Here is an 8,545-nt window from a genome sequence, read left to right on the forward strand (position 1 = left end):
CAGTGAAATTTTCATAAACTTCTGAAATGGTTGCTATTGGATAGTAGACCTTTATTACTGGCAACTTTTCGCCCTGGGCAGAGCTAGGTGTTACTTCCAGCATTGATTCTAGGTGTTACTTCCAGCACTGGTCTTTGGTATACCCTCCGATAATGGTCATTTGTATACTCTCCGATATTGGACCTTGGTATACCCTCCGGTACTGGTCCAACGTTCCCCCTCCACACCAACTCAAGTCACTAAGTTGGCAGTATGTCACTACAAGTTGTCATCTCATGTTAACTTACTCGGACCAAACTTTGTCTGTCAGTTGGTGTTGGCAAAAGAAAGAGGAGGGGAGAGGAAGAGATGAGGGAAAAGGGAAGGAGAGTGAAGACGTGAGGTAAAGGGTGAGAGAGAGAGAGAGAGAGAGAGAGAGAGAGAGAGAGAGAGAGAGAGAGAGAGAGAGAGAGAGAGAGAGAGAGAGAGAGAGAGAGAGAGAGAGAGAGAGAGAGAGGTAAAAGGAAAAAGAAAGATTAGATGAGGAACAGGAAGAGATGGGTAATAAAGAGATAAAAGAGTAGAATAGGAGGAGAAGAGGACATTGCAAATGAGAAGGAAGAGATTATATCGAAGAGTTGAAGGAATAAATGAAATTGTGGTAAAGGTAAAAGAAAATTTTAGGAAAATAGGTAATGATTAGGAAAAACGACCTGGAATCCCTTTCATAACAAAAATAAATTTCTAATCTTCGTTCTCTCATTAACTGTTTTGTTCTTTACTGTTCCTCTGTCGTTGGTTACCCCTCTGACATTTATCGCTTTTATTTCATCTGCGGATGATACGAAAGTACACTGTAATTCACGATTATTGCGTCTGTATTTCTTCAAATGCTCATCTGTAAATGGGACTGTGCTGTTTTGTGCGTGCTTTTGAAGGTGTGTGAGTGGGGGAGGGTGCTGTAATTTTGCGTGTACGTATTTTCGTATTTGTAATAGTGTAGCTGGGAGTGTATATGGACGTGCATAACTAACGTGTGTGGACTGTATTAGGTAATAGATACAGTGACTAATTTATCTATGTAACTGAGATCCTTATGTGACTTAAAGTTGTAGTCTACACTCGATTGTATTTAGTATCAATGTGACCCAACATTTTATTGTTGTTGTTGTTTGTACACTGCTGCTGTTATTGCTGCTGCTGTCTTTGTTGCTACTGTCTTTGCTGTCACTGTTGGTTTTGTCACTTCTGTTGTCGTTTCTGCTTTTTTTGCTATCAGTACTTCTGCTTCTGCTTTACTGCTGTCGCGCTTGATGGTACTGCTTCAGCTACTATTGCTGTAACTGTTACTGTTATTGCTGCTTCTGCTTCTAATCCTATTGCAGCTGTTGATGTTGGTTCTGCTGTTGGTACTGTTGCTGAAGTTGGTGCTCCTGCAGCTTCTGTTGCTGCTGGTGCTCCTTCTGCTGCTCCTGCTTGTGTTGCTGTTGAGTTCCTGCTGCTGATGTTACTGCTACTTATGTGACTGTTGTTGTTGTTGCTTCTTTTCCAGTATATACTGCAACTGTCTCTGCTAGCACTAACAGCCCATTATTATTATTATTATTATTATTATTATTATTATTATTATTATTATTATTATTTTAATTACTTTTCCTCGACTACCAGTCGAGTTAACTTAGATCAGATTCATAGAACTTGCTGAAAACATTTAAAACCTTTACATTGCCTTTTCTAAATATTTGACTTCGCGTGTTTTACAAAGAAGAGATTGCAATATACAACATTTTTTTGGAAGATATTTCCTTCGGAGTTCAATGGTTTATGTTCCATGTTGTATTTATATGTGTGGTGCAGCTTCAGAGAGAGCAGGATGCAGGATCAAGTGGCAGCTAAATCCTTTACTGATATGCTTGCGATCCTGGAAACCGCGAGTCAATCCTTACAATGTATGAGGAACTTCTGGTTCAGTGAATGAGCTGAGGAGTCCATTGTTGTCTTAGATTGTAGTGGTAGTGGAGGTGTGTGTATACGTAGCGTATACCTGGAGAGGGTTCCGGGGGTCAACGCCCCCGAGGCCCGGTCTGTGACCAGGCCTCATGGTGGATCAGGGCCTGATCAACCAGGCTGTTACTGCTGGCCGTACACAACTCGACGTATGAACCACAGCCAGGCTGGTCAGGTACTAACTTTAGGTGCCTGTCCAGTGCCTGCTTGAAGACAGCCAGGGGTCTATTGGTAATCCCCCTTATGTATGCTGGGCCCCTGACGCATATTTTGTTGTCTCTTATCGTGCTAGTTAAAGCCTCTTGATCCAATGACTTTGGAGCTATTGTTTCCTGGATCTTCCCTGATGACCTCTAGTTTCCCTAGGTCAGCATGACCTTTCCTTCTTTACAGTGAACCAGTGAATAATTATTATTATTATTATTATTATTATTATTATTATTATTATTATTATTCCACGTAGCAGAGATGAAACTTTAATATGTCCAAGAGAATGAACATAACATTTAGGAAGCACTCATACTCTTCCTTTCCATCTCATTCCTTCTTTTTACCCACACCTACTCTCTTCTGCTCTTCTCTCACCTAGTCTATCCCTTCCTCACATTTTCTATCCTCCTACTATCCTCTGCCCATCCTTTCCTTCGCCTCTCTACCACCCACAGAAACTCCCAAACAATCTTGTTCATTTGCCGCTGCGCTAATAACCTTCTACGTATTCCGCTCCAGTTCATTTCTAGCCCCGCATCCGAGTGCTGTATATATTCCTTGCTCATGTACACATATAGACATACACGCACATAAATTCCAGTTGCTGGGCTCCTGCTTGATGTTAATAAAGTCTCTGCAAATGTTAATGATTTTTATACACGTGTCCTTTACCTTTCTAAATTTAAAAAAAATAAAAGCAGGACTCTTTCGAGTTGCTTATATTGTTTATATTGTTCGGTAGAAGAAAATGCAGACACTTTAATCGTATTTTGTCACGAGGATTTCTGCCCAACAGCTGTGGACTTCGGGACATGATGCCTCCCATTATCTTCCCATTGCTCTTACCTGTGCTGTTTGCAAGGTATTGGAATGTCTGGTAAATAGACGTTTGGTGTGGTATTAAGAGACACACAAAAGTCTCTCCACTAGTCAATATGGCTTTCGTAAGGGCCGTTCTACTTTTCACCCCTTGCTCCTTTTAGATACGTATATACGTAATGCCTTTGTCAATAACCATTCGGTTATCGCCATCTATTTTTTTTTTATCTTGAGAAGGCATATGACACAACTTGGAGATATAACATCTTGGCCCAAGCTCACTCCTTAGGCCTCCGAGGAAATCTACCATTTTTCCTTAAGAACTTCTTAACCGAGAGACATTTCCGTGTTCGGGTTAATAACATGCCTTCCCTGGACTTTGTCCAAGCTGAAGATGTCCCCCAGGGATGTGTCCTGAGCACCACACTTTTTCTCCTTGCTATAAATGATCTTCTGGCATCTATTCTTCCATCTAATATTTGGTCATCACTCTCTGTTGATGACTTTGCTATAGCTTGTGCAGGCGCTGACTATCGCCTCATTGCAGTTTCTCTCCAGCATGCGGTCAACTGTGTTTCCAATTGGGCCACTGCTCATGGGTTTAATTTTTTTAGTACTAAACCACATCAAATTACTTTTACTAGACGTTCTATTATCCTTGGTAATCCATTGTACCTGTATGGATAGCGAATCCCAGAACGTGATACTGTCAGGTATTTCGGCCTTCTGTTTGAGAGTCGGTTATCCTGGAAAACTCACATTACCTCCTTGAAGGCAACTTTTCATAGCCGGCTGAATCTCCTTAAAATCCTCGCTCATCTTTCATTGGGTGCTGATCGTAGAACTCTCCTTCGACTGCGTTCTGTCCTAATTTTAGCGAAACTAGATTATGGCGACCAGATATATTCAGCGGCCTCTCCTGCAACTCTTTTTAGCTTTAATCCCATCCATTACCAGGGATTACGTTTATGCCTCGGGGCTTTCCGCTCTTCACCTGTTGAGAGCCTCTATGCAGAGGCGAATATTCCATCCTTGACCGATAGCCATGATGCTCATTGCCTCCGTTATTTTGTTCGCAATCCTTCCATATATAAGATAGTAACGGATGTTAGTAGCAGTTACTTATTTGTTCGTAGCCTCTGTTTACTTCGTTCCTTTTCTCTTCGTCTACATTCGCTCTTGTCTTCTCTTCAGTTGCCACCTAGCTATGTTCAAGTAGCATCTATCTTTTCCCTTTCCCCTTGGGAAGCTCCGACGGTTCGTGTCTGTGCTTCCCCTCTGTCATGCACGAAAACCCAAATACCTACGGTTGCTCCTCGCTCTCTTTTTCTTAATCACTTCCAGTCTCATTCTCATATCATCGCAGTGTACACCGATGGTTCCAAGTCTTCTGACGGTGTCGGATTTGCAGCAGTGTTTTCAGACAGCGTCGTACGAGGGCATTTATTAGCCTCGGTTAGCATTTTTGCAGCTGAATTATATGCAGTTCTCGTAGCACTTATCCGTATTGCATCTATGCTTTGTCGCCATTTGTGGTAGTTTCATACTCCCATAATGCTTTGCAGGCTATACGAAAATTCGATATACTAAATCCTCTGGTTCTTCGTATCCAACTTTGGTTACGCCGCATCTCTAGCAAGCACAAAGATATTGTTTTTTGCTGGGTCCCCGGTCATGTTGACGTACAGGGCAATGAACAAGCAGACACTGCTGCGCGATCAGCAGTACATGACCTCCTAGTTTCATATAGAAGTGTTCCATTCACAGACTATTTTGCTGTGATTTCTACCCACCTTCGTGTTATTATTGTCGAGGTTGAGTGACTACACTCTCCCGTCTTCGCATCGGCCAAACTCGTCTTACTCACGGGTATCTCATGGAGAGGCGCTCTGATCTACTCTGTGAGAATTGTCAGGTTTCAGTTTCTGTTAGCCATATTCTGTTGGACTGTCCACTCTATCAACAAGCACGCATAGCATAATTTACCTCGTCACCGTTCTACTGCCCTTACTTTATCTTCCCTTCTTGTTGATGGACCATCCTTTAACCCAGACTCTCGTTGGCATTTTGACTGCAGCTGATTTACTGCACAAACTTTGATGGTGATGATGCCTCTAGCACTCCTTACAGCCCTTTCTACCTCTCTCTCTCTGCCTCCTGCCCTGCAGGGTATAGTGCAGGGGTAGGGGGTAGCATGACCTAATAAAAATCCCTCTCCCTCTTGCTCCCTCTTCCTCCCTGCCCTGCTGTGCTGTATGACCCTTGTAGGTTTAGCGCATCTTTTTTATAATAATAATAATAATTGATAACATCTCGTGTCTTGAGAACGTCCTACGTCTCCAGAACTTCCTTCGTCTTAAGAACATCGTAGGTCCTGAGAGCGTCCTACGTCTGGAGAACCTCTTACGTCTTAACGCCCAACGCCTTGAGATACGTACTTAGAAATATCTCTGAAGAGCTTTATTTGAATTGTTATGGGCCTATTCAGGCGATGAGCCTGGAGCTTCAGCCTCTCAGAGCCCTGCTCCAATATGCTTATGCCTTGCCCCTAGTAGCAGGGGGTGTACTAGACAACTTCACACGTCTATTAGTACCAGCCGAAATTTTAAGTCAAGATCCGCCGCTTTCATATACATTTTGTGTTATCATTTTTTTTTTTTGACTAGCCGTAAAACTAGTTTTGATATTTATTCACTTCACAGATATGAAACATTCTATATTTGTAGTATATGTACTCTTGTACTGTAATATTACGTAATTTAATAATGCTGTGAATTTACTGATTGTATTCATCTTCAGATACGAATGCTTCACCTTCCTTCACCTTCACCTTCCTGTCGTTTCAAAACGACTCACGCAGAGAATGTTTTCCCTGTTTCTTTCAGAACGACTGGAACAGTGAGTTAGGACGGCAGCACAAGCGAAATTTTTCTCCGCCTTTCCAGAATAACTAAGACTGAATGTTTCCCTTCCTCTCAATGAGGACTGGAAGAGTGAATGCTCCTCCCTGCCTCTTCAAGAGGACTGGAATAGTGTGTCCCTGCCTCTTCAAGAGGATAGGAAGAGAATGTTCCTCCCTACCTCATCAAAAGGACTGGAATAGTGAATGTTTTCCTTGCCTCTTCTAGAGGAATGGAATAGTGAATGTGTCCCACTGCCTCTTCTGAATTCTTGTATACATTGTACTACGACGCAGCAAGATTTGATAGACACATAACGAGATTACCTTGATTGGAAAAAGAGAAATATTGATAGGATGAAGTTACGATACCATGTCAGAAAATCTGGAACTGTACATTTGTTTGTGTGTTTCTGTCGAATGTGTTTAGCTCTACGTTCGTTTTAAACTATTTGTAGGTAGTAGAGTAATTCCTGGTGTTAGTGAAATTACTTGCAAACACTGCAACTAATGATACGTAAGATTGAAAGGTACAAATTTAATTACTAAAGAAGCTGAATGCAAAAGGATTTTTAGATATGCACAAGACACTCCGCAAACTATCAAGTATGAGTTTTCTCTGAGGTACGTTTATTGTCTTCTCTGAGGATGAGGGTCCCCATTCCAGCTATAGAGGTGGTACTTCCCTATATTTTTAAAAAAAAAAAATATATATATATATATATATATATATATATATATATATATATATATATATATATATATATATATGTATGTATGTATGTATTATGGAAAACAACCACTGTGAAACAATAGTGAAATTCCAATTTCAGGCCTGAGGAGTACTGGATGGTATGGAGTAGTGTGAATAGTATTCCGTACTTTGTCACTCCTCCTCAGCTGCCTACTTTCTGTCTTTCCTTTCCCGCTGCTTAATTCCTGCATTCCCTTTCTCCTCTAGGAACTTTCTGCCTCTTTAAACTCTGCCTCTTTCCTGTCACTCCCTCTTCCTGCCTCCTCTTTCCTCACTACACACTTCCTACATTCCCTTACCCCACTGCCTCATTTCTGTTTCCTCTTCCTCTGCTGCCTCCTTTACCTCTGTGGAAACCCTCGGATAATCCTCTTTTCCCTCCTTCCTCTCACCGCTATGGTCTTCCTATCTTCAATAATTCATTTATTGAATTTTAACTTGAAGCATCTTTGTTTCATTGTGTTTTTTTAAATATATAACAACACACACACACACACACACACACACACACACACACACACACACACACTCCATGATCCCATTCTATAAAAAAAATATCCTTGCTTCTACAACTTTATCATTTGCTTCTGACAAAAATTTAATGGAATATTACAAGAGATAATAAAGAATCAAAATGTGACTTCCAGCGTCTTGTGAGTCAACATCAAAGACACTTTAGTAGTCTGGCAGGTAAAAGAATTTCCTTTGATCTTCGATACTTTTCTTTTTTTCTTACTTCGTTTAAAAATTTCTTCGTGTCATCCTGGACTTAAAAGCTGCCCACATATTTCCTGCCTTTTGTTCGGTTGGATCCCCTCAAAGAAGGTTCCTTGACGTTGGTGAGGGGCTCTTGATCTGGGGAATTGGATCTGCACTCCAGTTCCCTGAATTAGGCCTAATACCTTCCACATCCCCCCCCCACATGCGCTGCTTAATCCTACGGGTTTAGCGCTCCCCCTTGATTATAATAATAATAATATTCACTTGGATGTAATTGTTAAGTATTTCCTATTCCTCCCGCTGGTTAAATTGTCTGTTTTTTTTTCTTATCTGTTGGTTTATGTGTATATATTATCTATCTTTTCAAGAAAATATTTTGTTGGGGTTTATAAACCTGGAAACACCAGGATAACCCAGTAAAGTGAGTGTGTCTTCAGGGACTGTCTCTCTTATTTCCACTGGGGTCATTTAATCTTTTCTCCCCAGGACGCCACCCACAACCTCTAGGTGATCAGAGGCAGCAGGTATTATAAAACATGCCCAACGTTTTACCCGTGTTGGGGATCGATCCCCGACACTGTGATTGCAGGGGGTTAAGTTACTGCTCCTTTTCCAGCCTCTTCACTGTTCACTACTAGGTCCAGTCTGTCCCTGCTCCATGAGCGTTATCACACCTCTTCTGAAAGCTATGTATGGTTCCTGCCTCCACTACATCACTTTCCAGACTATTCCACTTCCTATGACTGAATGCTTCCTTTGTGTGTGTGTGTGTGTGTGTGTGTGTGTGTGTGTGTGTGTGTGTGTGTGTGTGTGTGTGTGTGTGTGTGTGTATGTGCGTGTGTACTCACCTAGTTGTACTCATCTAGTTGAGGTTGCAGGGGTCGAATCCTAGCTCCTGGCCCCACCTCTTCACTGGTCGCTACTAGGTCACTCTCCCTGAACCGTGAGCTTTATCATACCTCTGCTTAAAGCTATGTCTGGATCCTGCCTCCACTGCATTACTTCCCAGACTACTCCACTTCCTGATTACTCTGTGGCTGAAGAAATACTTCCTAACACCTCTGTGATTCATCTGTGCCTTCAACTTCCAACTGTGTTCCCTTGTTGCTGTGTCCCATCTCTGGAACATCCTGTCTTCGTCCACCTTGTCAGTTCCT

Source organism: Cherax quadricarinatus, chromosome 19, assembly GCF_038502225.1.
Source record: "Cherax quadricarinatus isolate ZL_2023a chromosome 19, ASM3850222v1, whole genome shotgun sequence".
Lineage (NCBI taxonomy): Eukaryota > Metazoa > Arthropoda > Malacostraca > Decapoda > Parastacidae > Cherax > Cherax quadricarinatus.